Genomic DNA, 14,998 nt, shown 5'->3' with positions numbered 1-14,998 from the left:
GAACTAAACAAAGTGTATCCTTGGTTTTTGTATCTCCTAGTTTTTGATTGATTCGGTATTCCATAATTATTTTCGGCTAAATTTTATCTCGGTTTTCATACATTTTCAGACCTTCAAAATAAACCTCTGCAGGAAAATAACACTTTCCCCACCCTTTCTTCAATTACATTGCGACTGAACAGTCGCACTCAAACATGCATAGGACTTGACCGATCTGTGGGAGACTGAGAAAAAAAAAAAAAGATTTTCATGACTTTGCTTATTTGAGAGGTTTGCTCGTCATTTAATGGCGGTATAAGACACATTACCGGCGTGCTGTCAGGACATGCATTCAAGATTAGGTATGAATTTGCTCAATCAGAGATTTGGACCCTAGCGCCCAATGGCAGTAATTGATTATGTCCTTACCACTCCTACCGTGTGCACTGTCATCGTGACAGAAATGCCCAAATTGTACGTAGCCAAGCTCTTGATGTCCCCCTCCCATTCTGATGAGGGAATCTTTTTTGGGCACTATTTTGAATCCTCTGCATTTATGAGATGCAGCGTAGTGCTACTGCAGGAGTTGGACTGGGGTTATTTTTCCAATTGCCCTCTTCTTCTGGGTTGGTAGACTGGGAGATATTTGGCTTGAAAATGTTGGTCTTTTTATAACAAACTTATCCATTGCTGAGATGGACTGCAACGTAATTACCGGTAACTCTAACCTAAGGCTTGCTCGGGAATTCACTCTGACGGCCATGCACTCCTCAGACTGAACTAAAATATTTACGATTAATACACGTCTGGCTAAAATGTTCAATGCTTCCCTGAAGTATTTCCTGGCCTGCTGAGAGTAGAAGTAACAGCTGCTGAGTCCACAAGGTGGTAATCCAATAAAACTCTCAGTCAGGTAGAAGAGTGAGGAGAAACTGAATCCACAATCAAACACATTTATGCACAAAGGGACTCAAGATGTGTACTCTTGTGTGAGAGCCATGACCTGGATCCCTTGGGGCTTTTTACAGGATGCAAGAGCTAGTTGTAAATATCACTGATCGTTGCCAAATGGCCAATTCCATTTCATGTTCAAGATAATCTAATTTGAGGCTCTTTACACATGTAATTGACACACTTGTTTTGAAATAGTGTAGACACTGATTTCAGTTTTCCTTCTTCCCTTCAAAATTGTAAATTCACATAGATTTACATAGAGGGCAAAGATGCAATGATAACTGTGCTTGCTTCCTCCTCAGTTTTCCAAAGCAAAATTGACAGCATCTATGACAATTTCATCGCCACTGCTTTTGCTCTGCCGCTAACCATCTGCTCAACCTTTTATGACCAACCACTGTTTCAGTTCCCCCCCAGTCTGCAGAGCTTTCGATACAACTGACCGGAATGAAAACCATTACTTTCACCCTGGGCCCTCTTTCCCCATCTCTCAACTCAATTCTCTCTGGGTGGACAACTCAAACTTGCTTCCGACACGACCACTGAAGCTAAAATTTAACCTCCAATAGATTTTTGGCCCATTTCCAAATGATTATTGCCGTCTGAACTTCTGAATGTACTGTAGCTTCACAATTGCAAAGTACCACCAGTTCCAGAAAGTAAAAACCTTGCCACAGTGTGGCTGTAGAAGCACAACAACACGAGTACAGGTAGGTGCCGGTTGAGTCAAACTGCGGCAGTGTTTTGACTTTCTGGACGAGATTTGGCACCTCTGCTTTGCACTACCAACTCCATAAAATTACTGGCAGAGTCTAAGTTCAAATCATATCGTGACAAACATCACTTCTACAATCAATATCTACACACGCACTGTAATGTCGCCCTTGAACAAGATTTAGTTCACGGGGGCCTTGTCTTTATCCAGCATCTGCTCTCTATCTGCCGTCATGGGCTTAACATTGGCTGCAACAGAGATATCCTTCACGACAGCAATCTCTACTGCTGCTCACTCAACCCTGTCAAAGTTTATCTCGGGAAGAAAATCAAAGCTTCAAAACAATTTCCTCAAACTCAATTGGGACCGATGAGAAATCAGCATCATTGGAACAAAAGCAACGACAGCTTCTCCCTCAACACCGATGGCTCCACAGGACCCAACTTTCCTTACAAGCAAAATGTAGTTCTAATTTTCCAACAGAACCTTCCTTTCGACCAGCATGTCAATCACGTCACAAAGACTGCTTCACCTGTCGCCACCCATCCGTTTCCTCACAGCTGCAAAGACCCTCATTTATGCCTTCACCTTCCATCTGGACTAATGCATCACCTTGATGGTCTAACTTCAAAAAACATCACAAAGACCTCCAATTCACCAAGAATTCTGCTGTGAACTTACTCACCCATCGAGTGATCCATGAACCATCAGCTTCTCATTCCCTCAGAGTATTAATTTCAAAATCCTCCTCCCAACCTAAAAAAAGCTCTCAATAACAGGGCCCTACCCAAGCTGACTGCGCTGCTCCATCATCACACCCGCACATATACCCATTCTTGCCTCCTCCCATCAGGACCAAGTACAAATCTCAGAGAACTGAGCATTCTTCATTGCCGCTCCCACAATTTGAGACTCACACCCAAAATCCAACCATGAATCTTCATTTGCCATCCATCCATCCATCCATCCATCATCTACCGCTTATCCGGGGCCGGGTCGTGGGGGCAACAGCTTTAGCAGGGTAGCCCAGACTTCCCTCTCCCTAACTACTTCTTCCAGCTCTCCCCGGGGGATCCCGAGACGTTCCCAGGCCAGCTGGGTGACATAGTCTCTCCAGCGTGTCCTGGGTCTTCCTCGGGGTCTCCTCCCGATGGGACATGCCCGGAACACCTCACCAGGGAGGTGCTCAGGAGGCATCCGAATCAGATGCCCAAGCAACCTCTTCTGGCTCCTCTCGATGTGGAGGAGAAGCGGCTCGACTCTGATCCCCTCACGGATGACCGAGCTTCTCACATTATCTCCAAGGAAGAGCCCGGACACCCTGAGGAGAAAACTCATTTCGGCCGCTTGTATCCGGGATCTCGTTCTTTTGGTCACGACCCATAGCTCGTGACCATAGATGAGGGTTGGAACGTAGATCGACCAGTAAATTGAGAGTTTCACCCTTTGGCTCAGCTCCTTCTTCACCACGACAGACGATACAACGTCCCCTTCGTGAGTCGTCACCTTACCGTGGTGGAGGAGTTTGTGTGTCCCAATGATCCTAGGAGCCAAGTTGTCTGGGGCTTTATGCCGCTGGCAGGGTCACCCATGGCAAACAGGTTCTAGGTGAGGGGCCAGACAAAGCACGGCTCAAAGACCCCTGATGATGATTACAATAAATGGATCCAAGTTTCCCTTGCCCGGACTCGGGTCACCGGGGCCCCCCTCTGGAGCCAGGCCTGGAGTTGGGGCTCGTTGGCAAGCGCCTGGTGGCCGGCCCTAAACCCATGGGGCCCGGCCGGGCACAGCACGAAGAGGCAACGTGGGTGCCCCTTCCCATGGGCTCACCACCCATTAGAGGGGCCAAAGGGGTCGGGTGCAATGTGAGCTGGGCGGCAGCCAAAGGCGGGGACCCTGGCGGTCCGATCCTCGGCTGCAGAAGCTAGCTCTTGGGACATGGAATGTCTTCATTTGCCTCCAATTTTAAAAAAAACAAACAACAACAAAAAAAATCAAAAGTTTCCTTTCAACTTGTGCCGTGGCTTTAGGAGTCCTAAAATCCACAATATACATGTGATTTCTTATTATTCTTATTTTTCATGAGGACAGAAAAAGTCCCCTGACAAAGACTACAGAAGCCAGAAACTTGTGGCAATGATATTGATATTTTAGGTAATTAAACAGTCACTGTGCTTCTCAAAAGTGTGCACCGCAATGGCACCATTATGACTGGGAAGAAAAGGTACCGGTAAGTCTCTTTTAAGTCATACATGCTTCGAATGTCTTTAGGTAATTGGATTCAAAGAAATGGAATGAAACCTAAAGAAATACCATTTGAGGGAAATATATGATTGGTTAAAATGTAAAATCGTCTGCTGCAATTATTACTTCTAGGTGGGTTGCATTTAGATTTTGACAGGAACGGTGCATCAGCAGAGAGCTGCGTCTGACCTTCCCTGCTGTTGAGCGCATTACACTTCAATTAACGACAACGGCCTGCTGAGAGCAGAAGGAGCAGCTGCTGGGTCCGTATGGTGGTAATTCAATGAAAGTCTCAGACAGGGGCAAAGTGAGGAAAAACTTTTGCCACAATCAAACACGTGTTTGCACTCCCGGACACAGCATACCAGCTAAAACCAAGGAGTGAGAGCCATGACCCTAACGGCATGGAGCTTTCACAGCATGCAAAAAGTACGTCCAAATACACTTGATTTTCAACAAATTAGGAATTCAATTTCACGTGCAACAAAATCTAATCACAGACTCTTTTCTCACTTCATCGATATGGTTTTTTTCAATTATTATAGAGACTCATTTCAGTTTTATTTGCCTCTTTTAAAATGTCAAATGTGCCATCTAAACATTTTACAGACTTGGGATGCACGATAAAGTTTCACGAGAGAGACAAAATATTAAGACCACCTCTCTGTGTGACCGAGTGTACAATCAGAAAAAACAAATTAACATAATGTTAAATTTATGCGTCTAGAGTGCCTGATGTTAGTGTCGTTTATTCACCTGACTTCCTTGTAGGCACCGTCATTTCAGGTCCCTCTCAGTGATGGTGTGAATGTGAGTGCGAATGGTGGTCTCTATCGGCTCTTTTCTATTACGGCTTCCAGAATGGCATGGACCCTCTCTGCCCCAGCCCCGCTTGGCCTCCATTGCTTCTCCCTTACAACAGCCAAACAATTGGGGCACAATTGGAGCGTGATCAATTTAATTGTGCAAGTCTCTACCGCACACTTGCAGCGCCTGGTGTTCTGCCCCACAGACTTTGGAAGTGACAGAGTCTCGGCTACTGGTTTTGCTGCGATTGAAAATGTGAATCATTACATGCACAGAACTTAATATTTTGAGGCGCCCCTGTGTTGAAAATGGATGGATGGATAACCAAATTTAGAATGTGGTAATACGCCTGTTGATGAAATAAGCAAAGTCTTGGCCGTCACTTCTTTATTGCATCTTTCTGCAGCAACATGCGTTTTTTGACTGACATTGTGCAGTGTGTGGCCGCACTAAAGAGTAAAGTGAATGTATTGATAGACGGGACTCAATCTCATTCACTTGAATGGACCCATCGGCGTGAACATGGCTGGTGAAAATTGTGACCACAAGCTTCGCTTATGTCATCCACAGGTACATATGAAATTACAAATATGGTGAAGTAGCCTATTGTTGTAAAATATGATACACTGTATGGTTACTAGTATATATACACCGGTAATTAATTTGTATGTCTCTTGCTTGCCTAAAACCAGGAAATGGGCATGTGTCGTGGCTTTCCAAGCGACATCGCTTAAAGAAATGTCTCATTTGTCAGTCAATCAGATGACAACCTGTCCAGAATACTGTCTGACAGGTTGTGTTGGGTCAAATGTGATAAAATCCTTAAACTCCCATCAGAGGAGACATATACGCTTCATGATAAATGGCTGGATTTGCAGAATAAATAAAATATGTGCTTGTAGCAGTAAGTTAAAATTGTAAAGTATGTATTTAAAAATTTCCCCCAAACTGTTGCACCCAAATATAAACTGTGCATTCATCTATCCATTTTCAACACCGCTTATCCTGAACAGAATTGGTCTCCATTAAGATGCATAAAATATTTGTACATCGTTACGTTGCGTGAAAAATAAAAGCTGATAATTAAAAGCAAGGTTGTTTTTCCACACAAAAGACACCCATCTGTCAACGAGTTTTTTTTCATAACATCCATGTTGTGAAAAAAAGTCACCTTGAAACTGAGCGTGTGATGCAAAACCCAATCCTGACAACATCATTAACATGAAAAATGTGCAACGATACATTTGGGCCGACAAGATTAAAGCCCCTAACAATGCCCAGACCTTATCTGAAAACTTGACCAGCAGTGTAATTACATGGGCACCGGCCAGCCTTCATCAGCACTGTTAGCCTGATTGGATCTCACCTTGACTTGACCTATTTGACCCCGGGGGACTGAAACAACTCCGTACATCAAGACAAGAAACAATGCATTAGTTTATCAGCTGATAAAGACTTCACATAAAAATATCCTGATCCTATTACACGTAGAAATAACTCCTTTTTATTATACGTGCAGCAAATGATCTTGCTTCTTATAAGATCTTTTTTTTTATTCTTTACAAAAAAACTTTGCAGAATTTCTTCAGAGGACTTTCTATCAACACAAGATTTACACAATATTTTAAATAGTTTTCTCCTAAATGCCAACCAATTTTTCGTATTATGAATATAGACAGACAGGATAAAAGTATTTGTTTTTGAACATGCTATGATGTCCAAACCTGTTTGTAATGGCACACGGGCAAATAAATAAATGCATCACCTTTTTTTAATGTTGATCTGGAAAAAGGTGTTACAGTAAAGCAGCGCAGTAATCTTAATTGAACGGTGTTTGTTTTTTTTTCTTTCTTCTTTCTACCCACAATCTTGCTGCTATTGCTAGTAGACTGTAAATTTCCCCAGTGTGGGACAAATAAAGGATATCTTAATCTTAAACTCATATAGAAACCTATACATCAAATGCAACGTATTTTAGTAACACTTAATTATTAGGAAACCTGTCCCATTTTATTATCGCTGCAAACCACATTGTAAAGGAGTTCATTAGTAACTAATGAAAAGCAAACGCTGTCATTGTGAATCATTTGAGCCTACGTTCTGAGAACTTAAAAACATGTGTGCTTGTTTGTCGAATTGACTTGAAAACAGAGGTGACTGAGCTGCAGAGGATTTTCGAGCATTTGTCTCATTCAAATGTCAACAATTAAAATAATTGGATATTTACTATTTATGCAATGCTTGTGCATTTGTAACATTGAACTCAGCGCATTTGAATGGACACACAGAGGCTCGGCTTCCAAGGTCCGTGTTCTGAATGATGCAGTCTTCAAAACGTGCACGCTGCCATTGTGCACCGATGACATATTGAGTTCATGTCTGTTTGAAACCAATCATCATTGATGCCGTCCCCCCACACCCCACCCCGCGAAATCCTTCATACTGACACTTTGTGGGAATCTTTATCATTTTTTGTGCCCCGAGGCTGTAATTCTATGAACCAATTATTGGATCCCCGTGAGCTTTGTTTGGCCCCTGTGTTACTCACCACCTGGAGCACTGTGTCGGTTACTTTTGACATCAGCACCCCAATGGCCTTCGTCAAGTTACCTGGTTCACTTTACTGTGCAGTTCTCAAACTTTTCTCCACATATATATGGCAATAGCCTTCCAACATCCACTTATTTATTACACTCGACGATAGTTATTGATTCCAAAATGCACTAGTTAGGTACGGGACTGTAGTACATACATGAGAAATGTCACTTAAAGGGTGAATTTGCAATTAAAAAAAATAACACGGCATGACGTGACAGTTTTACATGAGTAGTTATGCTCTATTGTTACGTCTATCAACTACTTTTTATTTTAATTAACTGGACAGTTTCCCGAAAAAATGAAACTTCTAAACAATAACAGTTCGGGCTCTGTTTTCGTTCCCAGTGCAAAACTAGCACGGAACTCAGTCTAACTGCAAATAGGTGAGATTTTTTTCTTTTGGTATTTTGATAAAGTTTGCACAGGTAGACTCGGGCGTAATGGGGTATTTGCGTTGTTTTGGCCCATTACGGGATGAAACGTAGCATTTCCCTGGGCAATTGTGCCGTCATCCCTCATTTCCATTAAAATCAGGGCAGTCGCAGCGCGGGCTGGCTTGACATTGCGTAAAAAGAAATAGTTTCGCTTGTCTGTGCCGGAGATTGGCACGTAAACTGAAAGATCTCCCTCCCCATATGACAGAGTCAGCTGCACATGTGACTTAGACAATTGGAGAGCCCCTTCCATCGACGAGGTGTGGGGTGTCAGAACCCGGAGAAAACCCACACAGGCTGGAGCTGGAATTGAATCCAGTACCTCTGCACTGCGAGGCTGACACGCTAACCTCTTGACCACCGGGCCGCCATGATTTAATGTAATTAGTTAAATGTTTTGCATTGTCCAGGCTTTTGAACCTACTTTACACAGCCTTCTATAATGTCACCTCATTTAGCCATTCAAACAATGTTGCTGTTGCCATGGAGCATTTGCCAAGGAAATTAACATCTCGTTCACATTTAGATGATGCCATGTCAGGATCAACCCGGGCTTCACTGTGCACTAAGCTAATGCTATTAAAAAGTGTCAATCAAGGAGTGTGAAATTCACTGCCCGCTACCCAACCATTTTTGTTCCGTGAACACGCTCTTAACTCAAAACATGCATATCTAAAATCATCTGTCCAGATCGAAATGAAAGGCCACTCATTCGTTTTAGCCTCCCCCAAATACCCGCAAAAAATGTCATGGGTTTTTTTTAATAAGGAAATTGCGATATATTTTTCCTTAAAGACAATAAAATTAAGCAGTTTCTGCATCACGATTTAACCATTGCCACTCCTTCTGGTGTGTGTGACCTGGACTGGGAGGCAGTATAGTACAGTCATACAGAAACAAAGACGGAGCCGGAGAATTGACTTGTATTTATTTATTCATTTTGTTTTCTGTATACGTGTTAATCCACTGCTTGTTTTCAAATAGCCATTGCTTCAAGCATTATAACATTGGCACGTAGATGATTTTTGTTAGCCTGTCTTTGGCATTTCATCTGATTTGTGATGTTAGCATTATGTCAAATGGACTGTTTTGAGGCATACCAATGTGGTTGTTTGAAATACATAATGTGGAATTCTCTTTGTTTGACGTTTAGTTTGACAGTAAACTTCATATAGGAGTGGCAATAAACAGCATCCTACTGTACCTCACTAGTGAAGAAACCAGCTACAATAGCCGCCTGCATTTCATGATAAAAGCAAGTCGCAGGCATTACTACGACGTTGCTGCACAATTACAAATCGCAAATAATCAGTCAAATAACATATTTGTGACCTTTATGGCGCTAACCATGGAAAATAGCAGCAGGCAAACTCTGTACTTGTTGCTGCAATGCTGAGAATTGTATTAGTATTACACTAAGGCCACCCGAAAAAAAAAAAAAAACCTTACAATTTGATCTGACAATATAAACACCGCTGTTTTCTAATAATTGATGTCTCATTGTAATCAACTACAAATGAACACCGTAATTTATTGTTAATATAAGTTTAGAGAAAGATCATGTCCTACCAGGGGACAGATAAATGAGCCCAATATTGTCATCCGCTTGTGGATAGTAATTGATATTCATTCCAGTTATTATGAAGATCCATAACCCAGTCCAATACGTTCAGTAAATATGTTCCTATAAATTAGAACCAAATAAATGAGTCAAGTGTATAGCTTGTTCATCACATTAAATGCCAGTGGTCTCGCTTGCCAATGACAGTGAACCTGAACCACAATCAATAGGCTCGCTAATCTAAATTCACATACCATCTGTAGCTTCTGCACGCCTGTCTGAATGTTCCCTGGCTCTGGTAAGACAGTGATTAAAATCAGCCAATGCTCGAAGACAGCAACACACACAAAAAATAAAAAATGATTTCCTGCACCACTTTGTCCACCTCTCACTGCAATTGAAAGATCAGCGCTTGAAAGAGCTGTAACCAAAATAATACACTTTTCTTGATATAAAAAAAAAAGAAACAACATAAATAAACAATGGGAAGGCTTGATCTGTAATAAATGTAGAAAGGATCCACCAAGACATACTGCATCAAATCGGAGGATACATTCATTGCTTTCTAAAAACCGCATTTTACCACAACAAAACATTAATTGAACATTATTATTGGAACATTTGATGTCAGACGTTGTAACCTAGCAACACCAAACGGCCACAATCATGTCAATCAAGGACATACCAGTAGCTCCTTTTGACCAAGGGTAATAATGAAAAGATTCACATCCATATAGTCAAAGTAGTGTAATTCATAGCGGCTTGACATAAAGCAGTCTGGAGCAGCGCATGCAGTGTAGCTTCGAGAACAAACATTTGTCAAAAGAATACCACTGGTACAATCCCTTAGGAGAGCTCCCGGGAATTTCATCAATACCTTTTCTAAAGCACTTGCTCTCGTTTAAGGTCGAGGGAGAGCTGGGGTCCTCCCTTGAAGAGTGCCCAGTTAATCATAGTTCATATGCAGACAAAAAAATATTCATGCTCACATTCACACCTATGAGCAATTCAAAGTATTCTTTTCACTAAAGAAGCATGTTTTGTGGATGAGGAGGGAATTACAGTACTCAGAAAACCTCTGCAGGCAGGGGGAGAACATGCAAACTCCACAGAATCATTGCAAGGGAGATCCAACCCCAGATCTCCTGACTAACTGGCCCCATTGGGAATTGTTTTTTCTAATCTAACACCACCGTGGACCGAGAGCCTTTTGCCAAGATCGAGGTTTTGTTAACCTGACTGTAATGTGATCACTGTGAAAATGGAATCCATTAGTTGAGAATAGCTGTGTGCGAAATAATCTGATTCGTCCACAATCTTACAATGTTTGTGTTCGGGCAAATTTGACAGTGATATAGAGTAAAATATCCCCAAAATCACATTACCGTGTAGTCAGAACTAAATATTCTTATAATACACAGATTAGTGTGAAAGCTACATTTGCAGTGTGCAAAGTACAGTCTGATGCAATGTGTCAACGTCTTCTGTAAAGTTAATCCGATGCATGATCCACTACATCGATGTAACCAAAGGCCACCATGAGCAATTTTCAGCAAGACTAACAGGTCATCTTTTATTATGTTCGATAACGCTGATGCCATATATTTTTTTTTCTGTGTTATAATCCTACATGATACATGTGGTTAATGAGTTCATCTGTTCAATCATTTCTTTTCTCAAGACAATGACATACCCCGCTTGATGAGAATGAAAGAGGAAGAAAATTGACTTACTTTTCATATCTGTGGATGTAAAAAGAGGCATGCTGTAGATGTGCATCTCTACTGGTTCATTTGGGCAAGTCCTGTGAACTAAACATGAAGAACGCAATTTTCAAAAAGGCTTTGCCATATTTAGGCGATGCATGAGATTGTGTGCACATTGAACCCATGGCATCGACTGTCGTGTTGTGTGTTGATTGTGTTCCAGCTCCAGCTGGACTGGAGGGCGTTTCCCTCCGGCAGGTGCACTTGTGCCTCGTTTCCCAATCAAGGATTTAGTGACTCTGACTTCTGATTTGCCATATCGGATTATTGACCTTATTTGCTATTGTGCGCCAAGTATGATTTTCTAGACCTCTCGATACAATTCATAGTCGCTCTTGTTCATAAATAAATTTTTGTTATTCTACTATTGCTCTTTGCTTTCATGTTATTGGACTTTTGCATATTTCGTTTGAGTATTCTCTGTGCCTTTGCAAGCGCTTTTAGTTTCATGCATTTTTTTTCCTGGCACTTTGTGACCAGTGATTTCATTTCATCCTTTGTTGGTGGGTGCGATTTTCTTTCGTAAATATTTTTTCTTATCGCACTTAGTCCGAGCCTGCATATTAGGAATACTAAAGCATTATTTCACCTATTCCTAAAACAGATACATTCGATAATTTTCCATTCTATTGTATGTTACCTTTCAAATGTTTTTCAACAGACAGAATTTTGGCAGTCTTTAATATGCCAGACGAACAAACCCGATGGCTTGACTCTTGCAATGTGTCACAAGGGCCTGGCTTTGAGCCAGGACATATTCAGCGACAACACAAGCAGCCAGCCAGTTCCCACCATCATCCAATTGTCTGAAAGCACACATTCTCTCCTAATTGGATGGAAACAAGCTGAGAAACGGGATATAATAGCACTGGAAATGAGGATGGAGAAAGTAGTCACCCCCGGCTCCGGGTTAGAACATAATGAAATAATTAACCACCAGGGGATCCTTTCCTGTGGCGGGCAAGGTGCAGAAGTCGGGAGTATTTTGAATTGGCAACATTCGTACAGAATAAGGTGTGAGCGCAAGGAAGGCCTGGCATGCCAATTCCTGTACACCTGCTAATGGGACATACAGGGAAAGGCCGTCTTTATTGAAATGTTTTTGCGCCACTTGACTGCTCATCACAACAGGACGATGGTTGATCTGGCATTCAAGCTGGCATTCGTATGCAAAAGCGGCAGGTTTCACTGCAAATAAAACATCCAACCATCCTCCGTTTGGAAATTCCAAGTACTTGTGTCTGTCAGTTCTGCTTTCTGAGGAGGCAGGCTGCCAAGACTTTGCTGAAATATTCTGTTCTTCCTTAACACGTTTGTGCTGCTGAATTTAACTCACACAAACAACCTTATGCGACTGGATGGGTCCTAAATAAACCAAATTTCCACCTTAAACATTAAAATTTAAAAGCTCAACCTATTCATCCAAGATCTTGTGGTACACATTTAAATGTGGGGATCTCACGATAGTGCGATGGACAAAAGAGCCTTTGCGTGTCCTTAACATGTACATCGTTTGCACATGATTAAAATGTGGTCAACCAATGAATGTATTTTTAAGCAAGTTATAGTTTTTAGACATTTTAATCATGTGCAACGGAAAACCGAGTACTTTTTTTCAGTGGACGCTACACGTTTAAATTCACAGATCAAAGTCTGCTATAACGCACACTCCTGTAACCATTTGGCACAAGTGCAACAACAAATCAGCCTGTATGATGCTTACACCTGCTCATTCCGAGATAATAAAGGAGTCAGAAAGCTCGGCCAGGAATGTGTTTATCTCATGAAATGTAAAGACTGTTGTTCCGATAAAGACAAAGGGAATTTGTGGTATAACTGTGCAATACAATCTCAATTTGCCGACAGTTTAGTGGTTTTCACTGTCAAAAGACTCCACCTCACGGTTCCGGAAAATACTTAGTCCAGCTCCCCAGACACAGGCGAGTGGCCCACCACTGCAGTGTGTTCCATTACAATCAGTGTCATGATATATTTAGTCATAATGAGGGTGGGTGGGGGGGAGGGTTCGAGAGGTGGTTCACAGTCATGCGATTCAAAAATCATTTGTTTACTGGCCTGACAATTACGCTTCTTAATTCTTTTTTTGATGTCAGACAAACAAAGTATAATTTGCGTCTAAACTTTTCCAACATGGAAGCAGAAGCACTCGAAAGTCAAGTTTTTCATCAGACTGGGGCTACCTGTAATGCTTGTTGTCACGTTTGCGGTGGTGGTGGACCCCAAAAAGCAGGCAGGAGGGATACTCGGAAGCGGAAAGTAATTGATGATGTTCGTCAGCCAAGAGCAGTGGCCTATCAAGATACAACTCAACTCAACTCAACAGAATTTATAGAGCACTTTCAAACAGCCATCGCTGCATTCAAAGTGCTGTACATGGAGCAATTTAACATGCACAATAAACAGTAAGACAAATCGGTAGAAAGCACCAAACAGTAAAATCATCATCAAGTCATGCTGAGTACATATATATAAAAGAGGTACACATATATATACATACTCAGCATGACTTAGATTTGTTCTTGATTTTACTGTTTGGTGATTTCTACCGCCTTTATTACCGATTTGTCTTACTGTTTATTGTGCATGTTAAATTGCTATATTTATATATATATATATATATATACACCGGTATATACATACTCAGCATGACTTAGATTTGTTCTTGATTTTACTGTTTGGTGCTTTCTACCGCCTTTATTACCGATTTGTCTTACTGTTTATTGTGCATGTTAAATTGCTATATATATATATAATATATATATATATATATATATATATATATATATATATATATATATATTCATCTTCCGAGCCGCTTGATCCTCATTAGGGTCGCGGGGGGTGCTGGAGCCTATCCCAGCTGTCGTCGGGCAGTAGGCGGGGGACACCCTGAATCGGTTGCCAGCCAATCACAGGGCACACAGAGACGAACAACCATTCGCACTCACACTCACACCTAGGGACAATTTAGAGCGTCCAATCAGCCTGCCACGCATGTTTTTGGAATGTGGGAGGAAACCGGAGCACCCGGAGAAAACCCACGCAGGCCCGGGGAGAACATGCAAACTCCACACAGGGAGGCCGGAGCTGGAATCGAACCCGGTACCTCTGCACTGTGAAGCCGACGTGCTAACCACTGGACTACCGGGCCGCCTATATACAGTATATATATATATATATATATATATATATATATATATTCATTCATTCATTCATCTTCCTAACCGCTTGATCCTCACTAGGGTTGCGGGGGGTGCTAGAGCCTATCCCAGCTGTCTCCCGGCAGTAGGCGGGGGGACACCCTGAATCGGTTGCCAGCCAATCGCAGGGCACACAGAGACGAACAACCATTCGCACTGACACTCACACCTAGGGACAATTTAGAGTGTTCAATCAGCCATGCATATTTTTGGAATGTGGGAGGAAACCGGAGCACCCGGAGAAAACCCACGCAGGCCCGGGGAGAACATGCAAACTCCACACAGGGAGGCCGGAGCTGGAATCGAACCCAGTACCTCTGCACTGTGAAGCCGACGTGCTAACCACTGGACTACCGGGCCGCCCTATATATATATATATATATATATAAAATCATAAATACAATAATAAACTAACTGAAACTCCATTTTACGTTTGTAATACAAACTACAATTACAGTTCATTTTTGACAGTTAATTTAATGCATGAGCCTTTGGGGTTGATTTTAAATTTGTACAAGAATAGTAATATAGTATAAAATATTTATAATATCCATCCTCACTAGGCTCGCGCAGGGTGCTGAAGGCTATCCAAGCTGTCTTCAGGTAGTAGGCGGGGTACACCCTGAACCGGTTGCCAGCCAATTGCAGGGCACACAGAGACGAACAATCATCCGTGGTCACATTCACACCTATGGACAATTTAGAGTGTCCAATCAGCT

At 42.0% G+C, this 14,998-nt stretch overlaps 1 protein-coding gene and 1 long non-coding RNA gene across 5 annotated transcripts in view; one reads left to right on the top strand and one right to left on the bottom strand.

The window, feature by feature from the left end:
• Window positions 1–14,998, bottom strand: part of thsd7ba (thrombospondin, type I, domain containing 7Ba) — a 160,040-nt gene that overhangs the window by 132,236 nt on the left and 12,806 nt on the right. The window contains exon 1 of one of the 4 annotated variants that reach the window (XM_052081428.1): window positions 11,026–11,524. The exons of the other annotated variants lie outside the window; for them this stretch is intronic. The gene's annotated coding sequence lies outside the window, so the exon portion shown is untranslated. Of the gene's footprint in view, window positions 1–11,025; window positions 11,525–14,998 lie in introns of those variants that run through there. 4 annotated transcript variants of the gene reach the window in all.
• LOC127611181 (uncharacterized) overlaps window positions 13,989–14,998 on the top strand; it is a 124,461-nt gene continuing 123,451 nt past the window's right edge. Inside the window, exon 1 of the long non-coding RNA XR_007965261.1 lies at window positions 13,989–14,241. This is a non-coding gene — a long non-coding RNA (uncharacterized LOC127611181). The remainder of the gene's footprint in view (window positions 14,242–14,998) is intronic.

The sequence above is a fragment of the Hippocampus zosterae genome, chromosome 12, assembly GCF_025434085.1.
Source record: "Hippocampus zosterae strain Florida chromosome 12, ASM2543408v3, whole genome shotgun sequence".
Classification (NCBI taxonomy): domain Eukaryota; kingdom Metazoa; phylum Chordata; class Actinopteri; order Syngnathiformes; family Syngnathidae; genus Hippocampus; species Hippocampus zosterae.
Note: the sequence above shows the minus strand (reverse complement) of the source record. Positions and strands in the feature narration are given on the sequence as shown.